Genomic DNA, 15456 nt, shown 5'->3' with positions numbered 1-15456 from the left:
GCTTGTCTAATGGGAAAAAAGTATGGCCTGTTTTCACTTTTGAAAAATTGACACGCAAGCAGGGTCATTGCCCAATACCAGTGGACATGATTGTAAATATTCCATGGGATACTTTTTGAAGAAAAAGTATCATCCAGAAGTTTCCAAATGACGGTTCAGATTTGTTATGATTTCATTGGGTAAATAGACCCTATGTGTAACACCTTTTTTTAAAAGCTCAGATAATCTCGGTGAGAAATATATTCCACAGGAAAATTCCTATATGAACTCTGTATTTTCAGTGCTGTTTTCAAATGACTTCTGGAAAAAAATGTAAATACTGTGAAAGTAAATTTTCCCATGAAACATTAGACTATATATTTTTCTTTCTTTCTTTTTATAGCCTTTCTTTTTTATTTCCTGTTTCTTAAAAAGTAAAAAGATGATGAAGAAATAATTTTTCAAAGTCACGGTGTATATCCACGTGATTTGTTAAATGATTCTTCCAACCACAACATTTCAAATACACAAACTAGGTCAGTTGGTTGCTCACACTCTATTACTATATATGAAAGATTCAGAATTTATCTATGAAAACATACATCTATTTTCTACATACATAACCCCCAAATATTTAGCCATTTATCTTTTTAAAACCATGCAAATAATTCATGTCCTTTCCATATTTCCTGCTGATAATATTTCCCCCATTTGTGACACAAATTTTCTTTGCTCTGAGAGACTGTTAATTACTTTATTCATAGAATGAAAATTGTGCTCTGATCTTGGTCAACCCCAGGACACTATATGTGCAGGCAGAAAAAGTGCTGCTTACCACATAGTCTGCAGTGACTCTGGAAAACAGTGCATTAGAACAGACCTTACTGAAGATCGTGGGCCCCAAACACAGCATGATACAAATGTATCTTCACCCAGATTAACTTGTGTGCAGAATACATATCTTTTCTTTCATAGCTTCATGTTCAGCTGTTGACCAGAATCTAAAGTCTTATTCTATCTTTACAACCTGTGCAGCTATGGGATGTCCTTGCAGCAGGACTGGTTGTGTTCCAAAAAGTTTCTTTCCAAGTCATTTCTTTGGGATCAAGAAACGTTTTCCCATAGGGACATGCATTACAGGGTGGTGTGTGTGCCCCAGATGTCTGATGGAGCCACAGTGTTCTTGAGACACAATCTTGACTCTTTGGTTCCCACCAGCAATTATTTATTCTGTTTCCCTGGGAAAGTGCATTTTGAGTTCTAACTTGGGATGTCTGGACACACCTCTCCCCACTTGCCTTGGCTGTACCGTTTTTTTGGAGCCTGTGGCAATCAGGAGAGGAGATGAGGTCGCCTTTCCAGTAAAGAGATGGGAATTGGGGCCATCAAAAAGCCTCTGAATTTCTTTCTCATGTCACAGTGAGAAGAAGGAGACCCATCTTGAGGATCAGTCACTTCCCATCTCTTCTAAATGAGACACAAAGTTAGAGAACTTTTCCTAAGAAGAAAAAAAAAATTTTTTTTTAATTTCTTTGGACCACAAATGGCAGTTCTCCAGGGCTTACTCCTGGCTCTGTACTGGCTCTCTGTTATTTCTGGTGTAGCTTGAGGAATTGTGATGCCTGGGATTGAATCTGGGTTGGCTGCATGCATGACAAATGCTGTCGATATATCTTCTGCCACAGAGAGATGATTTTTAAGTAGGATCATTATAAAGGGGAAAAGACCAGGAACAATACAGTCTCAATGTTTTGAAGACTAAAGTTTCTGCCCTTGCAATTGGACAGTGTACAGTTATTTTAACACCTGATCGATGATGATGGAGCGTGCAAGTGGAGAACCAAGGATGGACAGACACTTAGTACCTGAGTCTGGCTCAAAAGCCGTGTGTCATTTTTGAATGAAACGTTGATTGACTAGCTGACTGCATTCTTTATTGAAGGTGCAAGACCAGCAGCCCCTCTCCCACTTTTGTGGGCCTGTGGACTTCATTCACATTCTCTCTCTCTCTCTCTCTCTCTCTCTCTCTCTCTCTCTCTCTCTCTCTCTCTCTCTGTTCCAGCCCTCTCCAGACACATACCAAAACAACAGCACTTTGGTCAAGCACTTGCGAAAGTCACCAGAACAAGGGTGTCATTTCCATGGATGTAGGTCTTGATCTGCAGTCTACACCAGCCTCTGAGGCAGATGCTCCCAGCCCCTTCTCCTGCGTGCAGTTTCTAGCAATATCTCCCCATGTTGGTTCTAAGGCAACAGAGGACAAGAAGGAAAGGGAAGGGGAGGTGGGAACCATCAGATCACAGGGAGGAAAACTCGACTCAGAGACTGTCCGTGTGCAGTTAGACGCAGGCGTATTCTGCCCAACATTCCCTCCCCCGAACACCCAAGTTGGCTGTCGGTGCTTTTGCTGCCGGTTGGACTTTTAACACATAGAGACCTGTGTGAGGAGACTGTGCCTCACTCCGATTTGAAGGGAGACTGGAGAGCAGCCCCAGGTGCCGGCCCATTCCAGGCATGAACACAGGACACAACTGTTTCCTTTCTCTGTGTTTGTCAGTGCCCCCGCTTAGAAAAGCAAACCATAAAGGCTCCCTCAATTAAAAAGCCGTCCCCACCCCCAGCCCAATAAAAAGGTCCGGACTGTTAAACTTGCAGTTCCAGAGACGGGCTGCTTTCTTTCTTTCTTTCTTTCTTTCTTTCTTTCTTTCTTTCTTTCTTACTTTTTTTTTTAAAGTTTCGTTTGCGTTCTACAAGACAGCCTCTTTCTCGAAGATTAACATTGCTTAGGAGTGTTCCTGACAATGGACTCACTTCCAGAGGCCCTGCTAAGGATCACCAAAAAAGGGCATGCAGCGGGTTTTGGCAGCCTGCTTGCAGTTTCAGAGCTTTTTAGGTCTTGCTTTTTCTGATGAGTGATTTCCTGAGCATGCCTAGGGAATGACAGGCATCTTCCACAGGCAGGCTGCATCCACCTCGGCCCCGGGGTGTCGTCATTGGCTGCTTATTAGAAAAGCTACAGGACAATGCATACCACCGACTGCCGACTGTAAACAGAGGGGGATATGTGTTCACTTAGCATGGGCTTCTGGGAGGAGCTAAGGAAGGGCGGTCTGGTGTTTTATTGAATAGAGCTGTGTGTATTCGGCCGCCTGCCCTCTCCGCTGTGCTCCTGCTCAGAGAAATCACTCCTTCCTTTCCGCCTTAGTCCCCGGGAAGAAGCTTGCTTGCAGCCTGCGAGGTAAGGCACCCAGGGCCTTCTCCGGGGGGCCCCCTGGTAGAGACAGGGGGGACTTTTCTCCAGGTTTGTCAGCAGTCCTGGCCCAGGTAGCCGAACTGGGAAGATGGTTCAAGGCAATAAATCATGTGGATTCCCAGAGCCAGCTGGGGCTCTGCCGCCCTGCAGATGTTCCGGCAAGACAAACAGGAGGCAATTCCAAGTTTTGTTTCCAGAGTGGGGAAGTGGGGAAGGGTCCCGGGGAGACTAATATTTCCAGGACCACCACCGGCAACTCTGATTCCAAGAGGAGCCTTTGTTTAGGAGTCCAGGGGGAGGTTATACCTGAGAGCCACGGGCCAGTGTCAGAAGCATGCTAGACCGTTCATACTCCTTGTCCGTCCTGCGACTTCGATGATCAGAGACTTTTGCAGGAGGTTTTGCTTTCCAAGCAGCTACCACTTTTTTAGGTTGAGGAGAAAAATGAAAAGGTGACTATTTTTTTTATTTTTAACCAAAGGGTTTTTTTTTTAGACTAATGTGTTTCCCTGGAGGGTCTATATAGGACGAGAGTGCTAGACCCCCACAAGAAAAGAAGGTCTGGGCTATAAAGAAACACACTTAGCACTGGTGGGGGTTGATGTAACTGATCTGATATTTGCTGAGAAGGAAGAAGCCGACCGCGATCTGTTTCCTATAAAAGCAAATAATGTGAGTGTGCCTGTGCTAGTGGGTGTGTTTCCAGAAATTGCATCGAACATCCTACCCGACTACTGCTTAAAAAGTCTTGCTCTTTTTTTTTTGTTTGTTTGTTTGTTTGTTTGAAAAACTGCTCCCGATGGCAATGGTGGAACTGGAAAAGATGTAGGTTGGAAGTAGGTTGCAGAAAGGGAGGACATAGGCTTTCATTTCAAGATAGTCAGACATATTAGGGCATCTTAAACAGTAGTACAAGGCGGCTACTTGGTAGTAGAATGGGATTCTTTTTAGAAAGAGCTGGTTTTAAAGGGTGGGGAAATTTTAGTGCTGTCTGAATATGTGGTTTTGAAAAAAAAAAGTGGATGAGGACAAAGTACTTGGAATTCATAGATCCCTTCTGTTAACAGGGCAAGGAAGATGGATTTGTAAAGTGAAATAGTTCAATCCTGCTAGGCTGTCTGGCAAATACGGATGTGTATGGCTGGAACTTAAGTGAAAAGTAGGTGGTATGTGGCAAGGAGAGAAATCTGACAATGTTTTTAATAAACCTGGTATTAAAGGTTTCTAGCCCTAAATGACTGAGTCTGTTTGATTTTATTCCATGCAGTGAGGCGATTCTGTGCTGAGATTCAAGGAATAATCTTTCCTCTTCATATTTAGAAGTTTAAGGATAACTTTTTGAGTATGCCTCTCCCTCTGCTTCTGAAAGTGATATATGAGCGCAGAATTCCCTGTGAATTTCTTTTTCTGGAACGGTTCTGAGTAAGTGTGAGAGAAAGGCTGCAGGCAAAAGCTATAGTTTGATTATGGTCCTTCTCATGAAGGGATCAAGTTCCAAACTATTTTCACAGTGTTTTTAAGTCAATCAAAATATGGAAAGCAATTTCATTTTCAACTGTTTTCTAAAACCACATAGGGAATGCAGTTTGGAAGGAAATCTATAATCTTGGGAATTGAGGATAAATTCCATTTTGAAGCTAATTTCTTTGACTCCCTAGCAGTTCAAACTTCACTGTCCGCCTTTCTTTTCTGCTTTCCTTATATGCTCCCTGCCCCCAGTAACCACAAATCACTTTTTTTTTCAAAATGTTATTCTTAGTGTTCTTCTATCTAGAGTGACAGAGCAAAGGGATTTGAGATTTGAACTTTGGGTTGAACCATTGGCATCTACTTTACTTCTTTAACGTATTAGCTAGAACACATCTCTCCATATAGGGAGATAAGTGGAGTACAGTGAAACTCTAAATGCCAAAACGTATATTTTATAAAAATCAGCCAGAAAAGAGAGATACAATGACAAAATTCCGGAACCAAAAAAAAAAAATCCATTAGTAAAAACTTGATTACTGCACATGTATCAATTGAACCATGAGATTATCGGTTTGTTTCTGTTGTTCAAAACCAATAGAATATGCAATTGATATATGATTTAGATCAGAAAGTCATATTTAAATAAATACACATTTCTTGCAATGTCCAGTCATGGAAAGTTGTGGAATCAAGGCTTGGTAGATAGTCTCTGTTTTGGTGAGTAAAATATACCTCAGAAAATCTTCTTAAAACACACAAAGTTGTCTCCATTTGCATTGGTCGTATGTTGACTAATTAGTTATTTTTTTAGCAAGGCAAAAAAGTGATTTAGAGATGGATTGGAAGGGGCTGGCTCCTTTCTCCTCTGTCTGCAGTCTATCATATGTCTCAGAAATATGTCACCATGGTGAAGCCATAGTGGGTGACCCAGGGAAAGTGCGGACCAAGTGGTATGCAAATAGCATGGTAGGACTAAGGCTAGAAAGACACTGCCAACAAATTTAGAGACTTAAAAATTGTTTTTCTAGATAAACTCTCTCAGAATCCCAAAAATATAACCATTCACCCCATACTAAGAGGCCTTCATCTGTCAAGCTAACCCAGATTTATTATTGAAGAGTTGCCAATAGCTTCTGAGAAGTGGGCAATTTCAAGGGAAATTGCAGATCAGATTAAGCAGCAGGAGGAGAAATCTGTCCACTTTGGTTCTTCTACAAATAGCCCACACTTTTGGTCTCATTTGTAGAAGGTATTCTTACGTTTTTCCTACCTCTCCTGGTGGTTTAGATGGTCAAATGAGACAAGGCCCTTTGCCTACATTTCTCCAGAAGTGGTCTACTTTCAAATACCTACAATTTAGGTCCTCTGGACATTATGATCATCATGACTGATATCTTCACTTCTTAACTAGCATCTTAATTATCTTTTTTTAACCTCATGCACTTGATCCTGGAATGGTGCCTTCTGGATCCTGGTTTCTGGGAGTCTCGAGTCCAGAGTCCAGGGAACACTGGCCTACCCCAGTGTTACCTAAACTTTGGCTTTGATTATCAGAGTTCAGGAGGACACAAGGATTAGGAGGCAGATTTGCTCAGGAACCAGGAAATCTGAAGATCCAGTTGAGCAGAAGACCAATGACAAGGTGCTGACAACAGAAAGGCCTTAGTAAATGAGGCAGCTTCTCTGCCTCCAGCCAAAAGCATGGAACTAATCCCAGCATGTCAAGCCCGGGCCTTGCAGGGAGAGTGAGGTAATCAGGAGCACCTGGCGGAGGTTCCTGCTGGTAGTGAGACCAGACTGCTTCATATATCTGGCCTCCCACCTCTATTTGCTCCCGTGTTGAATGCCCCAGGCTCATTCCCCTTTAAACAACTTCTAGTGGCATTCCCAATTTTTTTTTTCTTTTTGGGTCACACCTGGCGATGCTCAGTGGTCACTCCTGGCTCTGCACTCAGGAATCAGCCCTGGTGGTGCTCAGAGAGACCATATGGGATGCTGGGAATCGAACCGGGTGGGCCGCATGCAAGGCAAATGCCCTACCCACTGTGCTATCGCTCCAGCCCCAGCATTCCCAACTTTTTAAACCACCCCCATCTCACCCCCCGCTGTTGCCTCCTCTGCCAGCTCCTCCAGCTCTCTCTCCCACTCACTCCCCAGACATACCTGGTGGTTGCTTGACAATGCTCAGCTCTAGGTGGGAGCCCAGAAAATGGCAGTAGGGTCAAGCATAGATATGTCCCCACCGGGGGAAATCCTCTTTGCTTCTTTTAAGTAGAGAGAATAGACATTCGACCCATTTCTGTAGCAAAGAGTTACTTCCTTACACGGACCAGCAGTCGGTATGGTGAGAGGAGGCAAGAAGGAGGGATGAGCTTGGGCTGTCGGGGAGGTGAGTAGCTTCTTGTCTGTGGTGGTGATACGGAGAGCAAAGAATCTTGAACTCAGAAAAAATTCTTGGAGATTCTCTTTTAGATTCTTAAAAATCTGGGTGTTTTAAGCCCCCCCCCCTTTTAGCTTACCATCCCGTCTGTGAAGACCCTTGAGCTGAGAGAGGATGTGGTGATGAGTGAGGTGAGTCTCGATTTTCACGAGAAGCAAAAAGGAAGGGTATCTGAGTGCCAGTGGAAGAGGCCTTTTCTATTTTCCAGATTCTTTGGTAATAGGATGGGACACACACTCAGGTACATAGAAGCAGATTTCCTCCTCTGGTGTTGAGATATGGTTGCTTCGTGGGTCTCACCTCTGCTGACTTCCATGTTTAGCCTTTCTCGCTTGCTTCCTGGTTACTATCCCCTGGTGACAACCTCAATTTCGCTTCCCCCAGTCTTCCACCTCTACCAGCTCCTTCTTTTCTGTTGTGAAGTCAAGAAAATGCCCTTTTCTTTGAGGAACTTATAAGGGCTAGTGCAGCCTGAGTCACTGCTGGTGATTTCGGGCTCAAAGAACAGCTGTAATAAAATGAAAGGATTGCTAAGGGATCATCAGGGAATTAGTTGAAGAAATGTTTGAGAAAGTTTAAGTGTTTAATATTTAAGTGGTGTTCTCAATAAATGCTTTTTTATTAAGATACATGCATATATAATGCATATATCTATGCATTTATCTCTATTAGTGATGGATAACCTGGTGATAAATTGTTTTTTTAATAATTTCCTGAGGCCTCTGGCATTGTTTTGTGACTATGTAGGTGATAGCACTCGGTATGAAGGAAATCATTTCACTTGGAGAGCATCACTTAAAAGAGGAATATATAATTAGTACCTTTCTCTTCCACATGAAACATCCCTTCTCATGCGTCTCAGACAGATTACTGAGGCAGTTTCATTCAAGAGTTCATGAAAGGTCCACAGGCATCATTTGTTCTGTTGGGGTCCATGTAAGCAGGAGTCAATGTAAAGTATGATAATGAACTAAAATGTGAATTACAGGAAAGTAAGTAAAAGACAAAGAGCACAGATTTGAAGTAGGGGAGTGGTTTAGAAGCCCAGAGTTTACTTAGTAAAGCTGGGCGTGAAAAGGGACCAGAATATTTGTGAAAGCACATAGAACAGTATTTGGAACCCATGGGCCTCATTAGTTTCACAAAGAGAGCTTTAAGACACATGCGGAATGATAAAGGGATGAAGCTACGTGGAAATCTAAGAACAAAAGCCAAAATGAGACCATATTACAAAGAAAATGGATGAGGCTGAGACTAAGGTGTATCAAAGGATCTCAGCAGAGTTCTCTGTACTTTCAATAATGTAACTCAGCTAGGATACATGTATGCATCTACTTTTATTTTTCTACTGAGTCAAAAATTCCTTCTGGTGGCTGGAGTCATAGCAAAGCGGGTAGGGGATTTCCCTTGCATGCGGCAACCTGAGTTCAATCCCCCGCATCCCATATGGTCCCCCAAGTACTGTCAGGAGTAATTTCTGAGTGCAGAGCCAGGAGTGACCCCCTCCCCCCCCAAAAAAAAGAAAAACAGAAAGAATTCCTTTTGGGTTTTTTGATGAAATTCTGAGAGGAGAGGTCTCATTTTCTCAGCTAATAACTGTTGTCTTTCTTTGACTATTCCTATAGCAGAAGAGGACTTTAGTAGTTAAGGAAAGTGCTTTTGTGGGGAATTAGCAATAGGACTGGCAGCAGAGTTATCCCTGGAAAAGAAGAAGACAAGGTCTAAGAGATAGCATAATGGTCTCTGTGCATGCTTTGTGTGCAGAAGACCCGGTTGCTATCCCTGGCACACCACCCTAGCACAGCCAGGAGAGACCCCAAGCACAGAGCTGGGACTAGCCCCTGAATCACGTTTGGGTGTGTCTCACCTCCAGCCCCAAAATGAAACAAAGAAAACAAGGCCCCTGGGAAATCTTATTTAGACAACAAGGATAAGTGGATATGGGAAGCAAATTTAGATGAATATCTGACAGTTATCAAAAAAAGATGACATTTGAATTTTTATGAAGTAAAATTCCTAGATAGGCAAACATGGGGATCAGAACTCATGCAGTGTTTGATGAGTCTAGAAGTTTGTATCACTGATAATTGGAAAAGATAACAACCCATTTTAGAAAGACTGCAGAAAAGCACCTGAGTATTTTTGTTGGCAAGAAACTTCATATGAGTCATAAGGGTGATAAGGTTGCCCCAAAGTAGGCAATCTTTTAGACTTAATTATAATAAATAAAAATGACTACATTTCAATTTAAATCGGAGCTCTTTAGAAAGATTTAAAAAGCTTATGCATAAACACAAGTATATTCCTAGCCAATAGACGTTTCTGAGCTTGCAACCTGAGCACCTGTCTTGATATCAGTTAAAGCAAGTAGCGGGATTTGTTCAAGGCCCGTTCTTCAAAAAAGCATTGACAAATATCTATCAAGAGCCAAATGTCAAAGGCCAGAAAGAATCTGGAGAACAGAATATGAGGAGCAGATAAGAGATCTGGAACTGTTTATTCCCACGGAAAGGAAATGTCAGGACCACATGGCAGTGGTTCAAATATTTGGAGTACTTTTGGGTGGTGAGAGGAGAAGGCATTTGTGTTTCTTGAGACAAGAGAACTGAATACATGAATTCATAGAACTTTCAGGTTGGGTAGGATTTCACCAGTCATTTAGCCCAGGGCTAGGTGTACATATATTTTTACCTGTTATTCAACTCCAACCCCTTAGTAGTGGCTGTGGTGAACAGTGGGTTGGTGAGAAGGACTGAGTCTATGTTTACCTGGGAGAAAATGTTTTTGTCATTCATAGTGGTGTCTGTTGGGAAAGAAAGGGGTTCCTGTTGCTCAAGTTCCACATAGCTTATCCTACTGACTTTAACATTGATGAACCATCATGCTGGGTACCTAACCTCTGCCCCTGAGGTCCCGAGGAAACCACAGAGTTATTGCAAGAGGCAAACAAATCCATAAAGGCAACAAATATTTTGGAAAATTGCATAATAATACATCTTACACAATATCTGCACAAAAATTTTAGTTCCATAGATTTGGTAGAAAAATATCAATTTATTTAAAGGATTTATTAAAGCAATATAACTTTTTAAAAAGTTATGATACGTTTTGATGCTATGTTTTTCAAACAACGGACTTCAAACATATACTGTATGTGGGAAGTTTGCAATGAGAACTTTTGGATAAGAAGAAATCCTTAGAGAAAAAAAGAACAAGGACTTTAATATTTTTGTTTGTTTCTCAGATGAGAAACCTAGCCATGCCAAACAAAATTGACTTGCAATTTGATTGATGTCTGCCCATTTTATTGATTGGTAAAATTCCTAAGGGCAGAAAACACTTTTTAAATTGTATATACCCAGTGCCTGCCACATTGCAGAAACCTAATTAATATCTGTGGAATGAAAGAGCAAACCAGGGGACTAAACCAAAGTCACTTAGTCAGTGGCAATATTTGTCCCAAAATACACATCTATATAAGTCCTAATCTTAACCAGTCCATTATATTTGATTGCAGGAGAGAATGTCCCTTTCACGGGTTGGTTTTCTTACAGTACAATAGATCTTGCCCAGAGTATCAGTGAGGACCAACTATAGTTTGTTTTATAAAATATGCATACTCAAGACCCATCCATTGTAGATTCTGATTCAGTAGCTCTGGAGAGGTCCATCATCTGTAGTTAGTAAATAACTTCCTGGTGATTCTGCTAAAACATTCTGGCTTACCCACAATTCTGTACATCTGTGCTAAAAACAACAGATAGTAGATCTATAGACGTACTTATTACTCAGAAAGCTCATTTGTTCTGTTTTGAATAATTGAATAATTTCTGAAAGTTACAGTGTGCGTTCTAAATAACCAATTTTGCCTGGTCTCTTCAGGAAAGCTAGAATTCTTATTTGAAAATACCTTCAGCCTCCCATATTCTTTTGGTTTGAGCACAAAGCAATTAGCTCTGTAAGGTCAAGCTTTCTGATGCGATTTCCAGCATTTACTTTTGTACAGCATTGGAAATGTGGCGAGAATAAAATTTCTCATGGTATTTCCACTTCCTGTTCCAACCACCATTACTAAGTGAAATTTAGGCATTGGGGGAGGAGTGAATGAAGGGGAAATTTTCTCTTTAAGTGTTTCTGTCCCTAAGATGTTCTCAAGATTGCTTACTTTAGATACTTAACTCACCAGAAATAACAGAAAATGTTTTTCTCTGTTCTCTGCTTAGTGGTAAGGAATGTTCAAATCCCAAGTGAAAAGAGGAAGAAGCTTCCTCATCCCTTACCCTCTATATTCTCGGAGATGCTTTTGGCCAGGGAGAAAGGGGAGGATGCTGAGAAGCTTTATAATCTATAACAGACAAGAGGACTTGAGTGCATGAAAAAGGGAAAAAACTTGCTTTTGACTAAGGACAGAAAATGTACTTATTAAGCTCTTTAATAAGGGTTACCTCCTATGAAACCATCTTTAACAGTGCTGTAAATCACAATACCTCAAAAAGATTCTTAAAAAACAGGAAAAAAAGAGTTACCTCCTCTGGGGCTAAAGCAATAGAAGAGAACTTGAGGTACCTTGCTTGAAGACAACCCCAGTTTGATCTCTGGTTCCACATATGGTTCCCAAGACATGGCAAGGAGTGTCTTGAGCACAGAGACAGGAGTAAGCCCTGAGCACCAGTAGGTGTGGTCCAACTCTCACTTTCCACCCCCAGAGGAAAGAAAATAGTTGCCTTCTCTGAATTGGGTAGAAGAATCTGTCATATTCAGAGTACCACGTTCATAAATTATATTCACTGAGGATTGCAGAGCTAAAATTGTCTGCCTGAGGGACCTGATCCAATAAGGATGCCAGAGTTCTTGCTATATTTGTGCAGAGTCCATTGATTTATAGAGTTGCACTTCCTTTCTCTTTATGAAAGCAGGACTTGCTAGAGAAAAACTGCTAAAAAGGAAGTAGGATTCACATCTGCCTAATAATATCCCCCAACTCAGTCTCATTTCCCCCTTTGAAATTGTTCGCCCAATTATTCATAACAAGCAATACAAAATAAATTATTTTCAATTTTGCTTGGGGGGACACATTTCGGGATTCGGGATTGAAATACGGTTGTGGAAAGATGTAATGGTGGTAAGATTGGCGTTCAAATATTAAATGTAATCAAATATTGTGAACAACTTTACAAAAATAAAATTAAAAATACATAAATGTGGGACATAAGGAATGTAATAAGGCTCTGTCTCTTACCATGAATTTGAGGCTAATTTGCAAAAAAGTGAAATTATTCTCCAAATATCAGTATAAGGCACCAGCTCACAGAATAGCTTCCACAAACCAATTGTTTTCGTGTCAAGATTTTGAGAACCCATTATTAAACATGGCCATTATTAAAAATTAAAATTTATAACATTAGTCTTAAATCTTGGCAAGCTACCCGTGACGTATTCGATATGCCAAACACAGTAACAAGTCTCACAATGTTACTGGGCCCACTCGAGCAAATCGATGAACAATGGGAGGACAGTGACAGTGACAGTGATTCTTAAATAGATCATATTGGACATCAAGTAACAGAATCTCAAAACTAGAGGTTAATTGCATCTTTCATAGATATTGGCAGAAAATGCTGTACACTGCTAAACAATCAAGTGTACGTTCTAATTTTTCATTCATTGATATCATGATGGGAACCTGAGGCTTAGCCATGATAGAGATTAATCCACAGACATCAGCAAATGCTAGAACTCAGAATCTCTCTCCCCTGGAAAGGAAGTTTTGTCAAACATTTAGAAACACATCTCTAACCTAAGGGTTTAGAGTTGATAAAAGTAGCTTCTACACAGACAATCAGAATATCTCTTTTGAGTAGCGCACACATTCATAATTTACACTTATCATTGTGTCTTTATTTACTTCCCTTGCCTCTAGAATAGAAAAGCATCAAGAAACATCAGGGCACTCATTTGGGCTTTTCAGTTCTGTAACTTTAACCTAAAATAGTGCCTTCCCTTCACAGAACTGGTGCTCAATATGGAAGTCAACTGTGTAAAAGGAATGAATGTTCATAATTCTGACTGAGATAACTGAAACGATCTCAGTCAAAAGCAGTTATAAATAGTAATATTTGAGGCTCACCAGTTTCTCTAATTGTTTCATTGCTGAGTATTTAGAATACTCTCTGATATATGCTAAGCAGCATAGGGACATTTATTATATTTTTTAAAAATCAGAAAAAAATTTTATCAGAATCAAATGGACATAGGTTAGAAAAATGAGGAAGTTTATTTTTAACTAGGTAAGTAACTCATTTAAGGTCACAAAGGTAAGAAAAGTCCAGCACCTGGACAACTGGCCTCCATCACTGGCAGGTCTTACTGTGTCTCCCATCCCCACCACCACCACCACCACCAGGTCCACTAATCTAATGGATGGAGACCGTGTGTGTCCATCCATTAGATGTGTGTGTGTGTGCGTGTGTGTGTGTGTGCGCGCGTGTGTGTGTGTGTGTGTGTGTGTGTGTGGTTCAGGAGGAATGACCTATTTGGGACCAATTTTGGAATCAGGATGGGATGACTTGAGTATGAATTTCAGCTTTATATTTTTTCCCTCTTTTGGGCCACACCAGGCAGCCTGTAGGGCTTACTCCTGGCTCTGCACTCAGGGATCATTCCTGGCAGGGTTGCAGGGACCATATGTGGTGCTGGGGATCAAATCTGTATGCAAGGCAAGAATCCGATCCACTGCACTAGTGCTGTGATCCCAAGTTTATCATTTTCTAGCTGGTTTCTTTATCTAGAAAACAATCTTACGCTATTTCTATTCATCTTATAGTTTTCAAATGAATGAGAAATAATATCTCTAAATCATTTGAGAAGGATAGGTACCTGCTGTCAGCCATGACTTTCTGAGGAAGCACTCTGTAAACCTGGGGGTCCCCGTGTTCCCCATTGTTGGCTGCACACTGTCCGTGCAGCCTGCTCCCCAGCCATCATGCAGTTACAGTGAACATTCCTGATGCTTTCAGGTGAGAGGTTCCAGGAGGAAGAACCAGGGCTAGCAGAGACCAGTTACCGGAAATACTCTTTCAGGCCTAGATGAACCTAGCTAGAGCTCCATGGCCCCACTGGGCAGAGCATATACCCTAATGCCACTTTGCAACCCAAGTTCTCTTCTCTCCCTTTTCCACTGTGCTGCCTTAACATTCAAAATCATCTTCATTTGGAAGGTCAGAGAGTTTTATTATTTATAGGGCTAGCTTGTTTCATAGGTTTTGCAAAGTTTTGTTGTATTTTATTTGGGTGGGAAGCATGGAGGGACCATGTGCCAGGATGCTGGGGACTTAGCCTGGGGCTCCTGCATGTAAAGCATAGGCTTAAGTCCTTTGAACCATCTCTCTGGCTAGATTTTCCGTGTTTCAGATCTGGAATAGAGAAGAAGAGAGAAGGGAGAGAGGAGAGAGAGGCAGGAGAGAATAGAAAGAGGAGGGAAGAGGGAAGAGGAAAAATAAGGAAGGGAAGATAAAGAGAGAGGGGGAAAGGAGAGGAGACGAAAAAGAGAGGAGGATTGGAGAGGAGACAATGAGGAGAAGGTGGAGGGAGAACAAAGAAAGTGATAGGAAGGGGCAAAGGAGGAGTGATTGAGAGGAAGATGAGGGAAGAGAAGAGTGAAGTGGAGGAGGATGGGGGGGTGGGTTAATTAAGACTTATTTGGACAGAGGCCAGAATGATAGTATAGGGTGCTAGTAGGGCACTTGTCTTGCCCCTGACCGACCTGGTTTGGATGCTCAGAAATTCATGTGGTCCTTTGGCACCGTGGGGAGTGATCTCTAAGCACAGAGCCAGGTGTAAGCCTGGAACAACACTAGGTGTGGCCCCAAAACCATTAAAAAAAAGACTTTTCCAGAGAATAAGAACTGAATTTGGAAGGGAGAGTGGAGAGAACGCTGCTCACGTTCCAAATCCTTGTGAGTTCCAGAAGGTTTGAGAACATGAGCTTGCCCTCCACCCCATTCCGCTCCCCTGCTGACTCTGTGTGGCTGCTGCCGGGCTGCCAAGTCCATGCGGACACTCACCCTTCATCACCCAAGAGGTGAGTGGCGATGCTGGTGTGAGGACTCTGCCGGCTGGCGGGCCGCAGCAGCCGCCTTCACGCGCCTGCTCTGTGTGTCTCTGAGGAAAGCCACAGAAGCCTGGGCCGGGGATCACATAACCAATCATTATCATTTGTCAGAGAGCCACGCAGCCCGTCCAGAGACCAGCTCCTTGTCGGTCCCTGCCATATAAGGCAACAGGCTAAACACCGCGTCTCTCACTACCGACCAGG

General features: G+C 42.0%; 1 protein-coding gene across 6 annotated transcripts in view; it reads left to right on the top strand.

Annotated features, from left to right (window-relative positions):
- The first annotated feature begins 2945 nt into the window (after nt 1-2945).
- Nucleotides 2946-15456, top strand: part of CALD1 (caldesmon 1) — a 207362-nt gene continuing 194851 nt past the window's right edge. For 2 of the 6 annotated variants that reach the window (XM_056123926.1, XM_056123923.1), the window contains exon 1: nt 2950-3217. The gene's annotated coding sequence lies outside the window, so the exon portion shown is untranslated. Of the gene's footprint in view, nt 3218-15456 lie in introns of all 6 variants that reach the window. The other 4 variants (XM_056123921.1, XM_056123929.1, XM_056123924.1 and 1 more) reach the window with 4 other exon arrangements.

Source organism: Sorex fumeus, unplaced genomic scaffold (assembly GCF_029834395.1).
Source record: "Sorex fumeus unplaced genomic scaffold, SorFum_2.1 ptg000048l, whole genome shotgun sequence".
NCBI classification, from domain to species: Eukaryota; Metazoa; Chordata; class Mammalia; order Eulipotyphla; family Soricidae; genus Sorex; species Sorex fumeus.
This window is presented reverse-complemented; position numbering and strand designations above follow the sequence as displayed.